The sequence below is a fragment of the Schistocerca nitens genome, chromosome 7 (assembly GCF_023898315.1).
Source record: "Schistocerca nitens isolate TAMUIC-IGC-003100 chromosome 7, iqSchNite1.1, whole genome shotgun sequence".
NCBI classification, from domain to species: domain Eukaryota; kingdom Metazoa; phylum Arthropoda; class Insecta; order Orthoptera; family Acrididae; genus Schistocerca; species Schistocerca nitens.
Genome location: NC_064620.1, coordinates 428,250,626 through 428,263,704, shown reverse-complemented (window position 1 = coordinate 428,263,704; position 13,079 = coordinate 428,250,626).

Sequence of the window (13,079 nt, the reverse complement as noted above, 5' to 3'; positions counted from 1 at the left end):
CAAATATCCTTCAACTTGCCCCACAGAAAGAAATCCGGGGACGTCAGATCCGGTGAACGTGCGGGACATGGTGTGGTGCTTCGACGACCAATCCACCTGTCATGAAAAATGCTATTCAATACCTTTTCAACCGCACGGGAGCTATGTGCCGGACATCCATCATGTTGAAAGTACATCGCCATTCTGTCATGCAGTGAAACATCTTGTAGTAACATCGGTAGAACATTACGTAGGAAATCAGCATACATCGCACCATTTAGATTGTCATCGATAAAATGGGGGCCAATTATCCTTCCTCCCATAATGCCGCACCACACATTAACCGGCCAAGGTCGCTGTTGTTCCACTTGTCGCAGCCATCGTGGATTTTCCGTTACCCAATAGTGCATATTATGCCGGTTTCCGTTACCACTGTTGGTGAATGACGCTTCGTCACTAAATAGAACGCGTGCAAAAAATCTGTCATTGTCCCGTAATTTCTCTTGTGCACATTGGCAGAACTGTACACGACTTTCAAAGTCGTCGCCATGTAATTCCTGGTGCATAGAAATATGGTACGGGTGCAATCGATGTTGATGTAGCATTCTCAACACCGACGTTTTTGAGACTCCGCATTCTCGCGCAATTTGTCTACTACACCGACTTGGGCGTCATCATTTGTTGCAGGTCTTGATTGACGTTTCACATGTGGCTGAACACTTCCTGTTTCCTTAAATAACGTAACTATTCGGCGAACGGTCCGGACACTTGGATTATGTCGTCCAGTATACCGAGCAGCATACATAGCACACACCCACTGAGCATTTTGATCACAATAGCCATACATCGACACGACATCGACCTTTTCCGCAATTGATAAACGGTCCATTTTAACATGGGTAATGTATCACGAAGCAAATACCATCAGCACTGGCGGAATGTTACGTGATGCCACGTACTTATCCGTTTGTGACTATTACAGCGCCATCTATCACAAAGCGAAAAAAGTGGTCAAACTAAAACATTCATATTTATTTACATACTACACGAATATGTAATAAAAAATTGGGGTTAGTATTTAAAAAGAAACGCAGTTGATATCCGTTTGACCTATGGCAGCGCCATCTAGCGGGCCAACCATAGCGCCATCTGGTTGCCCCCTTCAAGCTAGACAAGTTTCGTTCTTTGTAGTTTTTTCGTTTGACGCTTATTTCGTGAGATATTTGGCCCGGTCACTATTAATGGACCACCCTGTACACAGTACACGCCTACTTGCGCCACGCCATGCTCGTTATATAGTCTTTCTCGTTCTCATTTGACTGCCCCTTATCCGTACATATAGTGACATAAATGAGTATATAGATGTGCAACAATCTAGTCATTATACTTGACCTGTCAGCCTCTGTGGCCGAGTTGTTCTAGACGCTTCTGTGCGGAACCACGCTGCTGCTACAGTCTCAGGTTCGAATCCTGCCTCGGGCATGGATGTGTGTGATGTCCTTAGGTTAGTTAGGTTTAAGTAGTTTTACGTCTAGGTGACTGATGACCACAGATGTTAAGTCCCATGGTGCTTAGGGCCATTTGAACCGTTTGAAATTAAACTGTCTCAAAATTACTGCAAGATGGAACATTCAGTTCGGTAGTGGAAGGAACTGTAAATTAAAACTGAAGAAACTGCAAAAAGGTGGGAATTTAAAAAGATGGGACCTGGATAAACTGACTAAACCAGAGGTTGTACAGAGTTTCAGGGAGAGCATAAGGGAACAATTGACAGGAATGGGGGAAAGAAATACAGTAGAAGAAGAATGGGTAGCTTTGAGAGATGAAGTAGTGAAGGCAGCAGAGGATCAAGTAGGTAAAAAGACGAGGGCAAAAATGGTTCAAACGGCTCTGAGCACTATGGGACTTAACATCTATGGTCATCAGTCCCCTAGAACTTAGAACTACTTAAACCTAACTAACCTAAGGACAGCACACAACACCCAGCCATCACGAGGCAGAGAAAATTCCTGACCCCTCCGTGAATCGAACCCGGGAACCCGGGCGTGGGAAGCGAGAACGCTACCGCACGACCACGAGATGCGGGCAAAAGACGAGGGCTAGTAGAAACTGAAGATATATTGCATTTCATTGATGAAAGGAGAAAATATAAAAATGCAGTAAATGAAGCAGGAAAAAGAAATATAAACGTCTCAAAAATGAGATTGACAGGAAGTGCAAAATGGCTAAGCAGGGAAGGCTAGAGGACAAATGTAAGGATGTAGAGGCTTATCTCACTAGGGGTAAGATAGATACTGCCTACAGGAAAATTAAACAGACCTTTGGAGAAAGGAGAACCACTTGCATGAATATCAAGAGCTCAGATGGAAACCCAGTTCTAAGCAAAGAAGGGAAAGCAGAAAGGTGGAAGAAGTATATAGAAGGTCTATACAAGGGCGATGTACTTGAGGGCAATATTATGGAAATGAAAGAGGATGTAGATGAAGATGAAATGGAAGAAACGATACTACTTGAAGAATTTGACAGAGCACTGAAAGACCTGAGTCGAAACAATGCCCCACGAGTAGACAACATTCCATTAGAACTACTGACGCCCTTGGGAGAGCCAGTCCTGACAAAACTCTACCATCTGGTGAGCAAGATGTATGAGACAGGCGAAATACCCTCAGACTTCAAGAAGAATATAATAATTCCAATCCCAAAGAAAGCAGGTGCTGACTGATGTGAAAATTACCGAACAATCAGTTTAATAAGCCACAGCTGCAAAATACTAATGCGAATTCTTTACAGACGAATGGAAAAACTAGTAGAAGCCGACCTCGGGGAAGATCAGTTTGGATTCCGTAGAAATGTTGGAACACGTGAGGCAATACTGACCCTACGACTTATCTTTGAAAATAGATTAAGGAAAGGCAAACCTACGTTTCTAGCATTTGTAGACTTAGAGAAAGCTTTTGACAACGTTAACTGGAATACTCTCTTTCAAATTCTGAAGGTGGCAGGGGTAAAATACAGGGAGCGAAAGGCTATTTACAATTTGTACAGAAACCAGATGGCAGTTATAAGAGTCGAGGGACATGAAAGGGAAGCAGTGGTTGGGAAGGGAGTGAGACAGGGTTGTAACCTCACCCCGATGTTATTCAATCTGTATATTGAGCAAGGAGTGAAGGAAAAAAAAGAAAAATTCGGAGTAGGTATTAAAATTCATGGACAAGAAATAAAAACTTTTGAGGTTCGCCGATGAGATTGTAATTCTGTCAGAGACAGCAAAGGACTTGGAAGAGCAGTTGAACGGAATGGACGGTGTCTTGAAAGGAGGATATAAGATGAACATCAACAAAAGCAAAACGAGGATAATGGAATGTAGTCGAATTAAGTCGGGTGATGCTGAGGGAATTAGATTAGGAAATGAGACACTTAAAGTAGTAAAGGAGTTTTGCTATTTGGGGAGCAAAATAACTGATGATGATGATCGAAGTAGAGAGGATGTAATATGTAGACTGGCAATGGCAAGGAAAGCGTTTCTGAATAAGAGAAATTTGTTAACATCGAGTATAGATTTAAGTATTAGGAAGTCGTTTCTGAAAGTATTTGTATCCAGTGTAGCCATGTATGAAAGTGAAACATGGACGATAACTAGTTTGGACAAGAAGAGAATAGAAGCTTTCGAAATGTGGTGCTATAGAAGAATGCTGAAGATAATGTGGGTAGATCACGTAACTAATGAGGAGGTGTTGAATAGGATTGGGGAGAAGAGAAGTTTGTGGCACAACTTGACTAGAAGAAGGGATCGGTTGGTAGGACATGTTTTGAGGCATCAAGGGATCACAAATTTAGCATTGGAGGGCAGCGTGGAGGGTAAAAATCGTAGAGGGAGACCAAGAGATCAATACACTAAGCAGATTCAGAAGGATGTAGGTTGCAGTAGGTACTGGGAGATGAAGAAGCTTGCACAGGATAGAGTAGCATGGAGAGCTGCATCAAACCAGTGTCAGGACTGAAGACCACAACAACAACAACAGTGGAAGGAGCGAGACGCAGACACCGAGAAATAAGCACGTAAAATCTTTTACAAAATTTTATAAAAAGATTAATTAAAATGGTCGGCTTACAAAATAAAAAAGAACAATTTAAGCCGCCAAAGGAAACAACTGTTTTCCTTTAAGTCGTGTGCTATATAAACAGTGATTTAGATGCAGTTACTTTTAGGAATCCAACTGCTCATAAAGCTGCAAATAATCGGCGGACCCAGCTTCCCAAAATGTAGCGGGTTGCCTCAAACACATTAATTTTAGTACACACGGTAACATCCTCATCGTTGGGCTACAACGAACATAAGAAGCATTTACTACGCATGTCTTCAAAAGAAACAAACTACTATTTAGTTTTCACTCCAAAAGATGGAAAAACCTTTCTTTGGTAATGGGGTCTGAAAACCAAGTAACTAACACAAATATTAAATCAGGGGTCCCGGGGTCAGGGATTTTCTCTGCCTCGTGATGACTGGGTGTTGTGTGATATCCTTAGGTTAATTAGGTTTAAGTAGTTCTAAGTTCGCCGGCCGGTGTGGCCGAGCGGTTCTAGGCGCTTCAGTCTGGTACCGCGCAACCGCTACGGTCGCAGGTTCGAATCCTGCCTCGGGCATGGATGTGTGTGATGTCCTTAGGTTAGTTAGGTTTAATTAGTTCTAAGTTCTAGGGGACTGATGACCTCAGCTGTTAAGTCCCATAGTGCTCAGAGCCATTTTTTTTAGTTCTAAGTTCTAGGGGACTGATGAACATAGATGTTAAATCCCATAGTGCTCAGAGCCATTTGAACCATCAGGGGTCCCACTGAATGAAATGCTACGCGTAACTGTGACTCATATACACTACTGGCCATTAAAATGTCTACACCACGAAGATGACGTGCTACAGACGCAAAATTTAACCGACAGGAAGAACATGCTGTGATATGCAAATGATTAGCTTTTCAGAGCATTCACACAAGGTTGGCGCCGGTGGCGACACCTATAACGTGCTGACATGAGGAAAGTGTCCAACCGATTTCTCATACACAAACAGCAGTTGACCTGCGTTGCCTGGTTAAACGTTGTTGTGATGCCTCGTGTAAGGAAGAGAAATGTGTACCATCACGTTTCCGACTTTTACAAAGGTCGGATTGTAGCCTGTTGTGATTGCGGTTTATCGTATCGCGACATTGCTGCTCGCGTGAGTCGAGAACCAATGACTGTTAGCAGAATATGGAATCAGTGGGTTCAGGAGCGTAATACGGAATGCCGTGCTGGATCCCAACGGCCTCGTATCACTAGCAGTCGAAATGACACGCATCTTATCCGCATAGCTGTAACGGATCGTGCAGCCACGTCTCGATCCCTGAGTCAACAGATGGGGACGTTTGCAAGACAACAACCATCTGCACGAACAGTTCGCCGACGTTTGCAGCAGCATGGACTATCAGGTCGGAGACCATGGCTGCGGTTACCCTTGACGCTGCATCACAGACAGGAGCGCCTGCGATGGTGAACTCAACGACGAACCTGGGTGCACGAATGGCATAACGTCATTTTTTCGGATGAATCCAAGTTCTGTTTACAGCACCATGCTGGCCGCATCGGTGTTTGGCTACATCGCGGTGAACGCACATTGGAAGTGTGTATTCGTCATCGCTATACTGGCGTATCACCCGGCGTGATGGTATGGGGTGGCATTGGTTACACGTCACGGTCACCTCTTGTTCGCACTGACGGTACTTTGAACAGTGGACGTTACATTTTAGATGTGTTACCACCCGTTGCTCTACCCTTCATTCGATCCCTGCGATACCCTTCTTTTCAGCAGTATAATGCACGACCGCATATTGCTGGTCCTATCCCGGCCTTTCTGGATACAGAAAATGTTCGACTGGTGCCCTGGTCAGCACATTCTCCAGATCTCTCACCAATTGAAAACGTCTGGTCATTGGTGGACGAGCAACTGGCTCGTCACAATACGCTAGTCACTACTCTTGATGAACTGTGGTATCGTGTTGAAGCTTCATGGGCAGCCGTACCTGTACAGCCATCCAAGCTCTTTTTGACTCAATGCCCAGGCGTATGAAGGCCGTTATTACGGCCAGAGGTGGTTGTTCTGGGTACTGATTTCCAGCATCTATGCACCCAAACTGCGTGAAAATGTTATCACATATCAGTTGTAGTATAATATACTTGTCCAATGAATACTCGTTTATCTTCTGCATTTATTCTTGGTGTAGTGGTTTTAATGGCCAGTAGTGTATTAATTTTGGTACACAGGGTAGCACCCTCCTCGTTGGGCTACAACGCACGTAAGAACATTTACAACGCATGTCTTAAAAAGAAACAAACTACTATTTGGTTTAAACTCCAAAAGATGGAGAACACTTTTTTGGGTAATGGCGCCTGAAAACCAAGCAACTAACGCAAATATTAAATCAGGGGTCGCACCGAATAATATGCTACGCGTAACTGTGACTTAAATAACAAGATTTTACAAGTGCATGGACAACTAACAGTATTAAAAAATTGAAACAACTTTGCCACCATATGATTTCAAAACAACTTGCTTGACATGGCCACAGTTTTTCTAAAACCTCTCTAAGGGCCGAGAGCAGTGCTGTAAAGGAGAAACATTTAGCAAGGCAAGTGGCCTGGTCGTGTATAGAGGGTAATGTGTCTAAGTGCAGATATTTTTGTATTTGGTACCCTAATATGTACAAAGTATGTTGGTTGTTTCTTCCCTGCGTCTAACAGTCTTCCCGCAAGTACGTCACATGACTTACTACGTAATATTTTCCATACGGTCGTAATTGCACCTCTAAGTGGACTATGCCTGTCAGCATGCACTAACACTTTTGCGTCCACACGTCAACATCCAACCTATTGCCCGGGGGAAAATAAGCAATAATGGCTTGCTCTTGCAACATGTACTTGGAGGTAGTGACCAACCTAAACATATACCACTTGTAATGGCTATAACTCTTAGTCTGCAAGTGACGTAAATGCTGATATGATGATGTCTCGCACACTGTCTTCAGTCACCAGTAGAAATATCTGCACTTATTCGTGTTACGTCCTTTGTAGATATTTTCGCAGAGACTACACAGTAAGCATCGGCCTGAGTACACAAAACAAATGATGAAAAATCGGAGAACCGTCTGGGCAGAGACTTTAACAGAATGCTCTCTGACACAGTTGGACTCTTAAACAAGGTTAATCGATGGCGCAGATTAATATCAAAACTCAAATGTTTGCGTCCTGAACTGTAATGCTCACAGTTTATTCGTTTGCGGTGTCGTGCTCTTCCCACTATGAAAATCTGCGGGCAGTACGGCGACATTTGGCCATATTACCATATAATTCGAGCCGTACTGGTTGCACCGGTTGTCTTTTAAGTAAAACAGGCAACACAATCAACCACAGACACACACGTAAACTCGACGGTGTACTAGCCGTGCCGGAGGGCGTAACACAGCCCTGTCAATGTTCAGTTTAAAATCCAAGTATAACTGGAACTCCACATGCAGATGACCCTGCGAACATCTGCTATAAATGCTTCCGCCGAACTTCCGTCCACGGTAATACTGTGTCAGCACCACGGGATCAGTTTGATATACGAGCAGATCCACCACAGTCCCATAAGAAACACTCGCTCTTCCATTCGCTTCAGGTGACAGGACCCTGCGCGATGCACATGCAACGCTTTAAAGCTTCATCGCACGACGCTGGGGAAATATGCAGGGCCTCACATATCTTTGAATATCGATAGTGGACTGGACCTACCCAGTACTAAAAGGTTTAATTCGTTTCTGCTCCACAAACTAATCATGTTCAGTTCCATGAAAGTTGAAGTTTGTTAGATGTCACTTCGGTTTATTCCCCTTTTAATGGCCAGTATTGTACTTCGCTACATTAATTACAAGCTGTACAACTTTGCTTCCGCCGTTTTTTCCCCAACATTTGAGGCATTAATGAAACAAATTGGTTACACATGTATCATTCAAAGTATTTTCCTTCGTTGGCAACTACTTTCTCCCATCTTTCGGGCAGTGTACGAATCCCGCGTCGAAAAATTTTTTCATCTTTTGAAGCGATCCACGAATCGATGCAATTTGTCACTTCTCCATGAAATCGGAAGTGTTGGTTATCCAGGTCATACGCCATTGATCAAAAATGGCTCTGAGCACTATGGGACTTAACTTCTGAGGTCATCAGTCCCCTAGAACTTAAAACTACATAAACCTTACTAACCTAAGGACATCATACACATCAGTGCCCGAGGCAGGATTCGAACCTGCGACCGTAACGGTCGCGCGGTTCCAGACTGGAGCGCTAGAATCGCTCGGCCACACGGCCGGCCGCCATTGATCTAAACAGGTGATAGTCAGAGGGAGCAATGTCTGGAGAATACAGCGGGTCGGGTAGGACTTCCCATTTTAACGTTTCCAAGTACGTTTTGAACTCTTTTGAAACGTGGGGACGAGCGTTGTCGTGCTGCAAAATCACTTTATCGTGCCTCTTGTTGTATTGTAGCCGTTTGCCTTTTAATGCTCTGCTCAAACGGATTAATTGCGTTCGATAACGAGTACCTGTGATTCTTTCACTTGGTTGTAACACCTCATAGTACACGACGCCGAGCTGGTCCCACCAAATGCAGAGTATGATCTTGGAGCCGTGAGTATTCGGTTTGGCCGTCGACGTGGAAGCATGGCCGGGACATCCCCATGGTTTTTTGCGTGTAGGGTTATCGTAATGAACCCATTTTTCGTCCCCGGTCACAGTGCGATGCAGAAATCCCTTCCGTTTTTGCCTCTGAAGCAAATGTTCACAAACACACAAACGCCGTTCAACATCCCTTGGTTTCAGCTCACACGGGACCAAGTTCCTTCTTTGTAAATCATGTCCATAGCCTTGAGACGTTTTGAAATGGCTTACTGTGTCACTCCCACTAATGGTGCCAATTCTTCTTGAGTTTGACGCGAGTCTTCACTCAGCAATGTCTCCAATTTTGCATCTTCGCAAACATTCTCTCTTCCACCACTATGCCGGTCTACGACGTTAAAATCACCGTTCTTGAAGCGTTGAAGCCAGTCATGACACGTTCTTCCACTAATAGCGTCCTTACCATACGTACTTGAGAGCATTCGATGAGACTCAGCCGCTGTTTTCTTCATATTGAAACACAAAAGTAGCACCTCCCGCAAATGACGAGCATCAGGCTCGTAAACTGACATTTTCAATCAACATCAACTTTATGATGCAGACACAAATCGACTAATGTTTGAATGAGGTTATGTTGACCGAGGTCCAAGGTAACTGCTTGACGTCTGCGATCTGTTTCTTTCGACCGCTACTTACCGTTGTCGCCACCTATCGGCAAGTGGCGGAAGCAAAGTTGTACAGCTTGTATTTTTAGAGCAACCGCTGGCTAGGTAATCAGATATTGGTTACACAGAATACTGTTTCATTACTCTGTACTTGTAACGTAAATTGAAGGTTGAGGGGTCAGAAAAGAAAGGAAAAGAACTAATGATAAGAGCTGCATCGGGACCTGATGAGGAATGAGTGGTTGACTAGTAAAAATGTGTGCCGGACCAGGGCTCGAACCCGAGATATTCCGCTTGCTAGGCAGTTGCGTTAACCAGTGCGCCACCCGGACACAGTATTTATCGCAAATGTGCGACTATCTCGGCAGGCTCCCCGGCTGACTTACGCTCCCACCTTGCGTCACCTATCTGCAGACCCCCTTCATGCTCACAAATTGTAGATTCCCGCTGGAGGTCGAAAGTAAACCTGCATCCGCATCTGGAAGTGTGGTAGGTCCGCTGTTGTTTTCTACCTACACAAATGATCTTTTGGATAGGGTAGATAGCAATGTGCGGCTGTTTGCTGATGATGCTGTGGTGTACGGAAAGGTGTCGTCGTTGAGTGACTGTAGAAGGATACAAGATGACTTCGACAGGATTTGTGATTGGTGTAAAGAATGGCAGCTAACTCTAAATATAGATAAATGTAAATTAATGTAGATGAATAGGAAAAAGAATCCCGTAATGTTTGAATACTCCATTAGTAGTGTAGCGCTTGACACAGTCACGTCGATTAAATATTTGGGCGTAACATTGCAGAGCGATATGAAGTGGGACAAGCATATAATGGCAGTTGTGGGGAAGGCGGATAGTCGTCTTCGGTTCATTGGTAGAATTTTGGGAAGATGTGGTTCATCTGTAAAGGAGACCGCTTATAAAACTCTAATACGACCTATTCTTGAGTACTGCTCGAGCGTTTGGGATCCCTATCAGGTCGGATTGAGGGAGGACATAGAAGCAATTCAGAGGCGGGCTGCTAGATTTGTTACTGCTAGTTTTAATCATCACGCGAGTGTTACGGAAATGCTTCAGGAACTCGGGTGGGAGTCTCTGGAGGAAAGAAGGCGTTCTTTTCGTGACTCGCTACTGAGGAAATTTAGAGAACCAGCATTTGAGGCTGACTGCTGTCAATTTTACTGCCGCCAACTTATATTTCGCGGAAAGACCCCAAAGATAAGATAAGAGAGATTAGGGCTCGTACAGAGGCATATAGGCAGTCATTTTTCCCTCGTTCTGTTTGGGAGTGGAACAGGGACAGAAGATCCTAGTTGTGGTACGAGGTACCCTCCGCCACGCACCGTATGGTGGATTGCGGAGTATGTATGTAGATGTAGATGTAGAGGTTGTGGAATCGTTGCGAATCGAGACGAATCGGTCAAGTCGGAAAGAACAGACACCACGGATTCATATTGCTCTGTACACTGCCTCATCACTTTCCGTCACAGTAGATGTTGTGGGAATTTGAACCGTCCTCTTCTTCGTACAGTTGGTGTAAATTGGTAGCGTTCAATGGCCAGTGGACGGTCTCGCCTGCACAAGCGAGGGAAACTCTAGAAGAGGTGAAGCGGGAAAGTGCTGGGGTGGATTAGTCGCTGCTTTCTGCGCCGGCCCTGCGCTGAGGTAATCAGCTGTTGGCGCCGGCCCCGTTTGTGACATAATTAATGCCGCGGATGGGCGGACTCCTGTCGAGCGGCGGCCAACTCCCTCCCCCATCACGTCCGCCGCGCTTTGTTCCCTCGGACTAAGAAGGCTGGAATGAAGACGCCCGCTTATACAGGGCGAGATTTATCCACTTGCGACACGCCAGCCGGGACAATCACGACACTGGAGACCGTAGCTCCGGACGGCGTTTTGTTCAGCACGCGCCCTGCTCGCTCCCCTGTTGCTTTCGAGAGACAAGCAGCTATATTTAATGTCTGAATAGAGACGTTCTGCAAACGAGTACCTCTTTGTCTTCTATCTTCCTGTGGTAATCAGATTACTTTGGTGGATTAGCATATTCAGAAAAGAGTAAGATGTCAGATAAGCTGTTCCGACTTATCGGTTAATAACGAGATGAAGAATTAAGAAAACTTGGGGTATTTGTGTACATGTGCTATCCCACAGATTATAATTACACTGACGAAAGAAATCGCAACACCAACAAAAGAGATATGCAACGTAAACGAAAGTTTCTGCATCTGAAAGATGAAGTCTATCCAAATTTCGTGCTTGTCACGTAAGAGTAGTTTAGCAGCGCCACCGCGAGGATACAAATTAGATTTGTTTTAAATAAACGTTGTAACGGTCGTGAGCCTTATTTACACTATTGGCCATTAAAATTGCTACACCACGAAGATGACGTGTTACAGACGCGAAATTTAATCGACAGGAAGAAGACGCTGTGATATGCAAATGATTAGCTTTTCAGAGCATTCAACAAGGTTGACGCCGGTGGCGACACCTACAACGTGCTGACATGAGGAAAGTTTCCAACCGATTTCTCATACACAAACAGCAGTTGACCTGCTTTGCCCGCTGAAACGTTGTTTGGACGCCTCGTGTAAGGAGAAGAAATGCGTACCATCACGTTTCCGACTTTGATACAGGTCGGATTGTAGCCTATCGCGATTGGGGTTTATCGTATAGCGACATTGCTGCTCGCGTTGGTTGAGATCCAATGACTGTTAGCAGAATATGGAATCGGTGGGTTCAGGAGGGTAATACGGAACGCCGTGCTGGATCCCAACGGCCTCTTATCACTAGCAGTCGAAATGACAGGCATCTTATCCGCATGGCTGTAAAGGATCGTGCAGCTACGTCTCGGTCCCTGAGTCAACAGATGGGGACGTTTGCAAGACAACAACCATCTGTACGAACAGTTCGACGACGTTTGCAGCAGCATGGACTATCAGTTCGGAGACCATGGCTGCGGTTACCCTTGACGCTGCATAACTGACAGGAGCGCCTGCGATGCTGTACTCAACGACGAACCTGGGTGCACGAAAAACGTCATTTTTTTGGATGAATCCAGGTTCTGTTTACACCATCATGATGGTCGCATCCGTGTTTGGCGACATCGCTGAGGAGGCACATTGGAAGCGCGTATTCGTCACCGCCATACTGGCGTATCACCCAGCGAGATGGTATGGGGTGCCATTGGTTACACGTCTCGGTCACCTCTTGTTCGCATTGACGGCACTTTGAACAGTGGATGTTACATTTCAGATGTGTTACGACCCGTGGCTCTACCCTTCATTCGATCCCTGCGAAACCCTACATTTCAGCAGGATAATGCACGACCGCATGTTGCAGGTCCTGTACGGGCCTTTCTGGATACAGAAAATGTTCGACTGCTGCCCTGGCCAGCACATTCTCCATATCTCTCACCAACTGAAAACGTCTGGGGAATGGTGGCCGAGCAACTGGCTCGTCACAAGACGCCAGTCACTACTCTTAGTGAACTGTGGTATCGTGTTGAAGCTGCATGGGCAGCTGTACCTGTACACGACATCCAAGCTGTGTTTGACTCAATGCCCAGGCGTATCAAGGCTGTTGTTCCGGCCAGAGTTGGTTGTTCTGGGTACTGATTTCTCAGGATCTATGCACCCAAATTGCGTGAAAATGTAATCACATGTCAGTTCTAGTATAATATATTTGTCCATTGAATAATCATCCGCATTTCTTCTTGGTCTAGCAGTTTTAATGGCCAGTAGTGTACCTTTGATATCAGACATGGT